The sequence below is a fragment of the Sciurus carolinensis genome, chromosome X, assembly GCF_902686445.1.
Source record: "Sciurus carolinensis chromosome X, mSciCar1.2, whole genome shotgun sequence".
Classification (NCBI taxonomy): domain Eukaryota; kingdom Metazoa; phylum Chordata; class Mammalia; order Rodentia; family Sciuridae; genus Sciurus; species Sciurus carolinensis.
The window spans coordinates 96,219,054-96,231,242 of record NC_062232.1 but is presented as its reverse complement, the minus strand read 5'-3'; the positions used below and the strand labels follow the sequence as shown (position 1 = coordinate 96,231,242).

Sequence of the window (12,189 nt, the reverse complement as noted above, 5' to 3'; positions counted from 1 at the left end):
CACATGGTCAGAGTTCAGCTCAGAAGTGAAAAGCGAGAAGGAAAGTCAGAGAGGAGGATTCAAGTGAACCTAATGCTACATTATCTTCCCTTTAAAGAATGTTTGTTTCTTTGTTTATTGCAGTACTGAGGCTGGAACCCAGGGGCTTTGTGCATGCTAGTCAAGCACCCTACCACTGAGCTGCATCCCCAGTTCCATTAGTTTCCCAACCCTCCCTCCTGCCAAACCAGGTCTGGCTTCCAATTTCCCCATTTGCCTCAATATCCAGGTGTGTAAATCTGAGACTTTGGTCTGGCCCTAAGGAACAAATGCAGGGTGATTGAATCATCAAGCCCTCTGGATTCTTCCTTTGCAAACTCTGGGATTCTTCCATCTTATTGTTTTATCATCTCAGGTCTAGTCTACTCCAAAAGCCTTTCAGTTGATCTGCCTGTAGTCCTGTCTCACTCCAATATAATCTTTTCATTGCAAACTTCCTAAAAAGCCGATCTTATGATCGTTCCATACAAAAGGAAGCCCTAACTCTTTAGAAGTTTTTAGTATCCTAAATTTTCCTGAGTTCATACCTGCTTATCTTTCCAATGTCACTTCCCATCACATGACTGCACCCTTGAATCCTACACTTGAAAGATACTCTATTCCCCAAACATGCCACGTATTTTCCCAATTCCATTCCTCTTCCTCTGTGGTTCTTTTTAGTGGAATGTTCTTCACAACCATCTCCTATCTACTTTTTTTAAAAAATATTTTTTAAAATTATAGATGGACACAATACCTTTATTTTCTTTGTTTATTTTCATGTGGTGCTGAGGTTCAAACCCAGTACCTCACATGTGCTAGGCAAGCACTCTACCATTGAGTCATAACCCCAGCTCTCCTATCTACTCTTCAAAAGCATCTTTCAAAAAACTCTCTTCAGATTGACCCCACAGAGATAAAATTCCTCTATTCCCAGAACTTTCACAGAACAGTATGTTTCTTTCCATTGCACAGCCCTGGATTGTCTCAGACAGTTCCAGATAGCTTCTTTCACTGTCAGATCATGTGTACCATTTTTTGAAATTTTGAAAGTATAGTCACCACAAGAATAGTACTTAATACTCTTATACAAAGTTCTTTTGATGGATGGGACCATATCTCATTTATCCTTATAATCCCATCCCCTATTACAATGCCTGCACAGAACAGGTAATAATTAATAAAATAATATAAAAACATATACTTGTAAGGTTGTTTTTTGTTTGTTTTGTAGTGCTGGGGATCAAACTCAGGCTCTTGTAGATACTAGGCAAGTGCTTTACTACTGAGCTACATTGTGTGGCTGACTTGCAAGTTTTTATTCTAGCAGCTAACAGTTACAGGCAACTTATTTGCTATGAACTAGGCTAAACCCTTTATATGCTTTATGTTCATTACTTCTCCAAAATAATCCACGAACCTGGTAATAATATTATTCCTATTTTACAGAAAAGCAAATAGGTTTAGACAAGTTGAGTAACTTGGCCAAAATTACACAGCTAGAAAGAGCAAACCAGGTCTCAATTCAGGCCTGTCTGACACCAAAGTCAGTACTCTGAACCATTATCCTAGATAGCCTTCTCAACAACTTATTGAATGAATTTACTTCCCCAAAAAGACTCATTAGAGTAGATATTCAAAACAGGCCCACTGACAGTCTCCTGTAACCCCAGTGACTCAGAGGCTGAGGCAGGAGGATTATAAATTGGAGGTCAGTCTGGGCAACTTAGCGAGATCCTATCTCAAAATTTCAAAAGAGCTGGGAGTCGTAGAGCTCAGTGGTAGAGCACTTGCTTAATATGCATAAGGTCCTGGGTTCAATCTGCAGTACCAGAGAGGGGCGGGATAAAAAGTTTATTCATTGCTGTATTCTCATACTGCATTTCTATAACCCCAGCGACTTGGGAGGCTAAGGCAGGAGGATTCCAAGTGTGAGGCCAGACTCTGCAACTTAGAGACCCTGTCTCAAAATTAAAAATAAAAAGGGCTGGGGATGTAGCTTAAGTGGTAAAATTCAATCCCTAGCACTGCAAAACAAATAGTGCATTCTCAATAATTACCTTTTGAATTAAGAATGGCCACAGTTGGTACTCACAACCATCTGAGCACGCTAGTCTCCTTTCAGGAAGCTGTAATTGCTTATGCCTAAATTAATTGCCTAGTTTTTGCCTGATATTCCCAGTCTTCTAGAGTTTTCCTACTAGTCACACCTAACCACTTTTACCTTTTTGTCAACAGTACTTAGAACAAGCTTTTTATCATAAGTCTTGCCCTGAACAGGTTCTGTTAAGTCCTGCATTGACACATTCAGTTTTATCCTGCCCGCTTCCTCTTTTTTTCTCTCCCACTTTATCTACTTGTTACACTTATAGTACCCTCCTTTTTACTTTTCTTCCGTGCCAATCCAAGTGTTACTCTTCAAGGTTAGGCAGAAGCCTCCTCTTCTCCCAAAGCCGGTTTCCCAATGATTCCACCTCCCTCTGATCTTTCTCTTGCCATGAAATTTAACAATTTAGTTACAGACTTCCTCCTGTAGTTATCTAAGTAGATAACTGGGATGTCCATCATCCTACTTGATTCAGTTCATCTGCTTCTTCCACATAGATCCTCAAACTTGGACAAAGAGAATAATTCTCCTCAATGAAAGAGAATTATCCTTTCACTGACAGCACATGAATAATTTTCTAAATCCATGCTGAGTCTTATTTGAAGATTGTTTCTGAAGACAGTTTAAACTTTCTCTTGCATACTCCCCCCATGTTATGTTCAACATAACCAAACACTCAATGCCTGGCTTTAAAAATATTCCAACCACTGTTCCAATGGGAGTGATAATTCTCAGCATGCTCAAAGTCCAGTAATCACAGAAATTATGATTGAAAATCTAAGTCTGTAGGGCTCTATAACTTTATCACCTAAATTATATTTTGGAAGAAATAAGTTTCTGGAGTAGTTAAGTGACCTTGCCCAAGACACAGAATTATGAAGCAAATATAAAACTAAAAGAATGTATGGGAAAAGAAGTAATTAACTGCTCTTACCATAAAAATAGAAGTGACACAGTGTTTCACAAAACTCTTAGCAAGTGTGACCATATTGAGAAATAAGAACAGCTGCCAGAAAATGTAGACAGGGACACCTCTAGCTAATATGAGTTTGTTTTCATTATTTAAGGGGTAAAGGATTAACTTAGACATTAACTGAAACAGCAAATACTAATTGTATAAAACATATAGGATATAGACAATAGGTTCAGCAAAGACTATTTGGAGTTCTAAAAGTTGTTTCTTCAAACATTGGTATGGCTAGGTGCAGTAGCTCATGCCTGTAATCCCAGCAACTCAGGAGGCTGAGGCAGGAGGATGGTAAGTTGGAGGCCAGCCTGGGCAATTCAGCAAAACTGTCGCAAAAAAAAAAAAAGGGGGGGGGTGGGGCTGGGGATGTAGCTCAGGGGTAGAAGACCCCTGGGTTCAATGCCCAGTACTACAAAACACAAAAACATTGGTATACAATTGACTCTGACTATGAAACAGTCCATGGTCTTTGAAAATAAGCACACACAGGCTGGGTGTAGCTCATTGGTAGAGTGTGCACTTAGCATGCATGAGGGTTTGAAAAAAGAAAAGCACTAAAAAAAAAAAAAAGCAGCAAACGAATGCTTCCCTTCTCTTGTGGCACATTCATTCCTATATATGACAAGCTTCCATGTCACTGTATTTAACATTGCTTCATTTCATCCTCTTGAATGCTAAGTAGTATGAACAACCATTCCCACTGCATCAGTGCTAATAAGTTAGTCTCAATATAAACATAACCAAACACTCAAGTATCTATGTGGTTTACTTTTTATATTTTAGGATTCTTTTTCCTTACAGGATTTTTTTCAAGGAGCAAAGAGGCTTGGAGTTTCATTTACTTCATTTACTTCCTTTCAGAAAACTTACATGGACTCTTGATAAAGCAGTAAAGTAGATGGAAGAAGTGGTGAAGAATTTTACAGCTCACTAATTCTAGCACATTAGCATTATTAAAAATTGCTTGTTGTTGTCAGTGCAGAGAAGCAATTTCTATGAAAGCAATATTCAACACATAAACAGCAAACTTTGCTCAGCAAAGTTATTTTTCACGCTTAGATCTTCTGGTAATTCTATTTGACATACACTGCCAGCCCTTAATAGTTTTTATTTTTGAGCCAGGGTCTCACTGAGTTTCCCAGGCTGGCCTCATCCTTTGGAATCTCCTGCCTTGGGCTCCCAAGTAGCTGGGATTACAGGCGTGCACCAATGCACCTGTCTACTCTACCATTAAATGTCAAGAAGAATGCTCTCTCCTGCATGTGCACTGCCCCACAACCCCTGCAAATGCACAAGAAACCTATAAAGTTTTTTTTTTTTTTTAAATCAGGGATTTAATCCAGGGGTGCTTGACCACTGAGCCATATCACCAGCCCTTTTTTTTTATGTTTTATTTTGAGGCAGGGTCTCGCTAAATTGCTTAGGGTCTCACTGAGTTGCTGAGGCTGGCTTTGAACTTGCAGTCCTCCTGCCTTAGCCCCATGAGCTGCTAGGATTATAGGCATGCATCACCACACTTGGTCCTATAAAGGTTTTTTAGGAAGGACCAAGGAGCAGAGATGATTATTACGTGCAAAGTCATGCACAGAGTTGTATTAAGCTATCTTTGTCCTCTTCCTATTTCTCTAATATACAAAATCAATTAAATCATCTCAAATTTCCTGTTTGTACTGTTTTAAAGGAAATACACCATAGAGTCATAGCTTTTGCTAACCAATAACTCCCTCATGCTGCTGTAGCCCTTTTCAGTGTGATGACCATTTACTTCTTTCTCTGTCTCCTCCAGTTGTCTGTGAGCTCCTTGAAAGCAGGGTTGGTATCTTACTTGATTCAGTTTCTTGGTTTACAATAGCACTTACTAAATGTTGGTGGAATAAATAAACTTTGATGGGAGTGAGTAGGGCAAGTGAGCACACCCACACATCAGGCAGGCTATCTAGTTATCTCATGTGGTTTTTAAAATGCATAGGCTTGAGCTAAGCGTGATGATGCATACCTATAATCCTAGTAACTTAGGAGGCTGAGACAGGAGGATCTGCAGGTTCGAGGTCAGCCTTAATACATTAGCAAGACAGGTCTCAAATTAAAACCCAAAACCAAAAAACAAAAACCTTTAAAAATGGCTGGGTGTGGTGGTGCATGCCTGTAATTCCAGTGGCTCAGGAGCTGAGGCAGGAGGATCACAAGTTCAAAGCCAGCCCCAGCAATTTAGCAAGACCCTAAGCAATTTAGCAAGACCCTAGGTCTTGGGATGTGGCTCGGTGGTTAAGCACCCCTGGGTTTAATCCCTGGTACCAATAAAAAAAAAAAAAAATCAAGACAACAATGTTCTCACATTCTTCACATGCAACTGGCCTGTTAGCATGCCTTACCTATCTACTCTTGTTTAATACTTCAAGACACTACAAAACTCTAAGATGTTTGCAACCTGTACTTTGAATTTAGCTGAAAGTCAAACAAAAGTTTGTTTAGAAACAATTTTTATGGGGGATGGGGATACAGCTCGGTGGTAGAGCACTTGCCTAGCATGTGCTAGGCCCTAGGTTCAATTCCAGCACTTCAATAAACAACAAACAAATAAAGCAACAATTTTGGATACACGCAGCACATTTCACTTTTACTTTAATGTACTTCATGCACAGTTCATGTTTTGATGGGCTTATAATTTACAGACACAAAGTTAACACAAATAAATATAAATTGCTCCAAGTTAAAGCTGTGCTTAAGTTTTGTATTATGAACACTTTCAATAGATACAAATAAAAGAAAAAAGTACAACCAACACCCACAAACATATCACAGGTTCTACCTTTATCAGTATTTACCCACAACTGCTTCATCTAATCTGTCTTCCTGTCCTCTCTCCATTTTCCCCTCTTTCTTTCCCTGAATTATTTTAAAGTAAACCCCAGACATGCCATGATTTCACCCCTACATAGCTACTAAGAAATGAATTCAATTTTCTGGAAGTACCTCTATTCTATGCTAGAATCAGGTATAAGATAGATTCTAATTGATCTTTTATTTTTTCAGCAATAATACGTATGAGTCACTCAAGCCCCAAAGGGTGCCCAGTCCTGTGTCATTTCCTGGAGTAATATCAAATAATTCCATTTTAAGTAAAAGTTTCCTTTCCTCTTCAACGACTATTTTAAAACAAGTTAATAAATAACTTCCCCAATAATAGAAACATTTAATTTAACTTCAATTGAAGACATTCTTTAAGTGCTTACCAGGTAAGAATTTTGTAGACATTTAATGCAAGTCTGAACAATGGTCTAAATATATCAAATTTAAAGATGAAACAAAAAGATACCTTTCCTTCTCCTATCTTTACCAAGCTAAAGCTCATATAAACTCTTTGGATCAAAATAGGGCACATCCCTTTTAAAAGCTTTAATCTCTTTCATATTCCCCAAGTACATTTTTTACACTCTCCAAAACAAATCCAAATAGATTATAGAAAAATAAATCTCCTGCTAATGAGATTAATTAACCTTCACATCTGAGAAATATTTCCAGTCTTCTTTATGGTGAAAATTAATATTTGAGTGAAGCTCTGGGCAATCTTAGGGAGGTATGTGTGTGTGTATGCACACACAAGATCAGATTAGTTAGTGTGCTTCAATTCAAAACAAAAGTATCATAAAATGTTATGACTTACAACTCAGAAATCACTATATACACAATTTTAGCTTCTAATTCGAGCTTAGCAGAAAGCTTATCTATTAGACACTGAAAGTGCCTCCTGTAGTGCCATACTCTCTCAAATACAGTATTTAACTGAAAAAAACTGCATTCTTGTGTTTCATATTTCACTTTTTACTTCATACAGGTATATTAACTATAAACCAATTCGAGAAATGACCCTTAACTCAGAGTTGGGATTTACTATGTAACTAGCTACACTGCCCTTTGCCAGAAATTTGGAGAAATAAAACTTAAACAAATATCTGCTTTATATGACGGTAAACCCTGATAAATCTATGAACTCTGGAAATCACTGCCAGGTTTCTGTAATATCACCAAAATTTCATCACCAGTGGCATTCCATGCATTTTATACTTCATAAACATTAGAATTGTTTGACATAAGTCATTTTATAAGAGCAAAATACTAATCTAATCATGACATGTTCTGTCATGACAGACACCTCAACTTCTATTTCACAAAATTTGGAAAAACCATTTAACAAGGATCAAAGGCACTTGAAATCCTGCCTCTTCTCTCCTTCCTCCCCAAAAACCCAGATAATAATTTCTATCGTTTAAGCTTTTGGGCATTTAACTTCATTAATATGGCTATATAACTAGGGAGTTCTAAATCAATTTTTTAAACATACAAAGTCCCTAGTATATTCCCAAACTAAAGGGAAAAAGAACAGAATATACATAGAACAGGTTAGATTCTAAACCTTAAAACTTTCTCTCAAAACAAATTTGATTTGAATTTAGCAGATAATATTTAGGAAGTGATTCCAAATGATCACCAACTAATAGGAATTTTAAGCTTTTTTTAAAAGTAAATTTCTGATTGAATATTTAGTAATCTAAAAGTTAGAGCCTAACAAAATAATATTAAAATAGTTACCCTTCTGCGACGAGAGCAAACCTGTTTCCTTTCTCGCTGCACTAATAGAAAGAACCTTCTCCCACGCCCAGAACTGGCAATCTGGAAACCCAACATTCTTCTTACAATTGCATCTTTAGAGAGCAAGTCACAACACTTCCTGCTAGCAAAAGAGAACACCCTGTCAAAAGAATGATACAATACCTATGAATCCCCTTCCTGTGAGCCTTGCGATCCTTTGCCATGAATTTGATAAATTCTAACTTAAACGAGACATTAGGAGAAAAGTTTATTTTTTCATTTCAGCTCCACTTTTAAAACCACACAAGGACCCAAGGGAATTTAAAGTTGGTTCAGGTCAAATAGCTACAACCCATATACCTATTTAGAGTTTGAACAGTAGCCAAGTAACCTGCTTATTTTAGAACGCATGGAACAGCTTCTCCCTAGTGCCCAAGTCGCTCATCCATAGTCAAGTACATTACTTAGAAAGGCAAGTTAACTGTCTCAGACCATTTATATTCTCCATTATTCATTTTGATCTACACATAACATTCATACTCCATATTCTAGTTATTGCCAAATTCAATTCACTTACATACATTTTGGTTTTTGTTGAAAATATAAGCTCTTGAAGGAACTACATTTTCTTTTGGCATAGCACATAGGAGCTAAGCCAATACTTGCTGAACTGAGTAATTTTCTATTGAGAAGCAGTACCGCAAAGTAAAGAGCTCTGGAGTCAGACTGGGTTCAAATCCTGGTTCCACAATTTACTACCTGTGCGTGTCCTTGGGCAAGTTGCTTAAACTCTTGGGCCTCATTTTCTCATCCAGGATAATGACAATAATAACTACATCAGGCGGTGGATGTAGCTCAGTGGTAGAGCACTTTACTAGCAGGCATGAGACCCTGGGTTCTATCCTCAGCACAACAATACCAATCAACCAATCAATACCAATTCATGTAACAGTAACTAGATCACAGTCTGGCACATGGTAAGCACACGATATGATAACTGCTCTTATTAAAGTTTGCTTTTAAGCTGGTCTAGCAATCTAATCAGTGAATTGCTAAATTAAACAACTGGTTAGTTGTGAGTGCCTTTTATGGAAGTGAAGAAAAAATCCACAGGAGTACTGGGCTAGGCTCAGGACACCAGTTCTATACATTGACACAGGACAAGTTAATGATTTGTGAGGAAATGGGGCACAATGGAAACATTGGGGTCTTAGGCATCTAACAAGCTTTGAGTCCCTGTGACCTGGAACAAATTTCTTAGCCTCTCTGAACCCCACGTTCTTTAATAATAGAAGGTTTTTTTTTGGTTTGTTTTAGAACTGGGGGTTGAACCCAGTAGCACTAAGCCACATCTGCAGTCCTTTATATTTTTTATTTTGAGACAGGGTCTCACACTCAGTTTCCCAGGCTGGCTTTGAACTTGTGATCCTCCTGCCTCAACCTCCCAAGTTGTTAGGATTATAGGCATGTACTACCATACTTGGCAACAATGGAGCTAATTCTCAGAAGGCTGCCATGATGATCAAAGAGAGGCTATATGTGCATAAGAGCATCTGGGTTCGGCAAGGTGCTCAGTAAGTGGCAGATATTATAATAATCTGTCTGGAGTAAAATATACATACTACCATCTACTCTGTCTACCTGTGCAAATGAAAAAAAGTGAGATAATACTCAGTCTTTTATAAATAATATAAAATGAAGTGATGCATCTTATGACATACTGACTTCTTGGTATATGCAGTCAACTCACAGTTCATTTACTTGTGAAAAGAAGCCCTCACTGGACAGTCCCTATTATGAAGCAGACAGTGTTCTCCTGTCCTCATCACAAACCATCACCAGCAGACCCTGGATTACATTTTGTCTCCTTAATGGAAGTACTTTAATTTACTGCACTAATCACAAAAACTGTGAAATATCAAAAAGCAACATAATCCTGAACAAGGAACATGGCAGCAGAAGCCAGAGGACATGTTTTTCCATCTGTCTTTAGTGCTGACTCACTATGTGAATGAAGCCTCTTCAACTTTCTTAATTTCTTCATTTGTACAACAAGCATAGCACTGTCTGCCTGCAGCCACCATGGAGTACAGGAAGTTGTAAGGAGCTACCAAGCACTTTGAGCTAACTGGAAGAATATATACGTATGCATTAGCATGTGTTTTGCAGGCAGAGAAAATTGGGACATAGGCAACTGCCTCAGGTAAAAAGACAGTATCAGTGTTAGACCAGAAATGTTGTTTTTTTTTTCCTAGACTTACCTTCTCTTCAGCCACACCTGTCACCTCAAGCCACTTAGATGGCTCTGTCCTAAGTGTTATTTAACTATCCTTTTCAGAGATGTAGCATTAGCATTGAAGAAATTAATGTTTTAAATATAAAATATTCTGCTAAGAAGACAACTTTCTCATTTTCATGCACAAGTTTTACAGGTCCTTACAATAGGGCTACTTAAAAATGTTTTACTTGACTTCCCCATTCTTGTTCATCTGGAATATAGATGCTTTGCAAACTCAAAGTTTTTTTTTTTGTTTTCTATTTTTATTTTTTGGCAGTAAAGGGGCACTTTACCACTGAGCTACATCCATCCCCAGCCCTTTTAATTTTCTTTTGAGACAGGATCTTGATGAGTTGCCCAGGCTGGCCTCCAACCTGCCATCCTCCTGCCTCAGCCTCCCAAGTAGCTGGGGTTATAGGTATGTGCCATGCCACAACCCCTGGCTAGAGGCTAATCTTTGATCAGAGTAAAACCTGCCAACTTCAAGTCACTGATTTCAAAGTCTATTCACCATAACAGAATTTATTTCAATTGCATAATATTGTAGTCAACATTCTAGGAATGGATATTCCCTTTGAAAATGTACAACTTTGGGTTGGGGGTGTAGCTTAGTGGAAGAGTATTTGTCTAGCATGTATGCAACTCTGGGTTACCTCCCCAGCACCACAAAAGGGGAAAAAAAGCATTTTTTTTTTTACTTAGTAAATGTTGGGAGGGCATTTCCTAAAGGACAGTTCTACCACATCAATTTTGTGATCAGTTTTCATGTATGGTTCATTTTGTAAACTTCTACCTCACCACCTGAGGTGTGTGTGGGTGTGCAAAGAGTAGAGGGGAGTGTGTTTGTGTATGTGTGTGACTCTGTGTGTTAATAGAATCTGTTTTTACTATGGGTAAGGAAAACTGGCTTGGGAATAGAAGGTGGTGGCAAGGGTTGTGTAATAAGTCTTACATTTTTACAAGCAGGCCACAGAATGAAAACAACTTTTACATTGCATTCCAAATTCATCATGATGAATGCTAAGGAAAGTCAATGGAAACCAAGCTCTAATAGCTATGACAAACAAAACCATGAAGTTCACACACACCTGTGGATATATGCAACCCTGGGACTGGAAAGAGACACACCCAAAAAAGAAGCATGGGAGTTTCACATACATACTGGTGCAATATGCAGTTATAAGACAAGATACAGACGTAATATTTTTAAGGTCTCTTCCAACTTTCATTCAAAAGTCATGCTCTCCACCACACCCAGCACTAGGTATGCTCTTTCCATGTGTGACAGGTACACTGGAGGCCTCTCCCACTGTATTTAATGACACACCACAACAACATGATCTGTTTTCCTTTCATGGAACAGGATTTTACCTATCTTTATCACTTACAAAAGCAAAGCAGACCAACAAGTAACACAGTGAGTGAAACATCAAAGCAGAGGGATCTAACATACAAAGTAGGAGCCAAATTAATATGCTGGAAACTGCTACTGTAATTTTGAGCCATATTGGAAAGTTTAAGAAATTTATCCTAGGAGCAATATTAAGTATACAAACATCCTGTTGCATAGATGTATCACTGAACAATCAAGGGGATATGGTTTCTGAAAACATTTTTCTTTTCTTTTTTTTTTCAGTGCTGAGCAAGGAACCCAGGGCTCTGTGTGCATGCCCTTAGGCAAATACTGACGCTTCATTATACAATATCTAACAAATCACTTTTTATTAATTATACCATCAATCTCATTAGAAAAGTCTAAATATTGAGGGAGCTGAGGATGTAGCTCAGTGGTTGAACAACTGCTTAGCAAGCACTATGCCCTGGGTTCCATCCCCAACACCACTCAAAAAGCAAAAAAGTCTTAGGTACCAAAGACCACAGTGGCCAATGCAAATTTCCAAAAATTTGAATTTTTGAGAGCTCTCATTTTATCATTGGCAACAAGTGCTCTCAGTTATTGCAGTAACAGGCACAGCTGGTTCATTTTTGACAAAGTATCTGTGAAATATTCAGGTCTGAATATTCAATTATTTGAATCTTTCAAGGAAAATCATTTTCAATTTTTAGGTCACCAATCAGTTCAGCTCACAACTTGAACACTTGCGCAAGGACTTTTCCTCATGGCAACCATGTAGCTGAAATGCTGTTATATGCTGGGTCCAATCTCATCATGTAGGACTTTTAAAAGATGCATACTGAAGAGTTCAAAATTAATAAAATTAATGTTTC

At 38.0% G+C, this 12,189-nt stretch overlaps 1 protein-coding gene across 3 annotated transcripts in view; it reads right to left on the bottom strand.

Moving 5' to 3' along the window:
- The window catches only part of Pls3 (plastin 3), an 82,134-nt gene that overhangs the window by 45,192 nt on the left and 24,753 nt on the right, over nt 1-12,189 (bottom strand). Inside the window, exon 1 of one of the 3 annotated variants that reach the window (XM_047536755.1) lies at nt 7,683-7,796. The exons of the other annotated variants lie outside the window; for them this stretch is intronic. The gene's annotated coding sequence lies outside the window, so the exon portion shown is untranslated. Of the gene's footprint in view, nt 1-7,682; nt 7,797-12,189 lie in introns of those variants that run through there. 3 annotated transcript variants of the gene reach the window in all.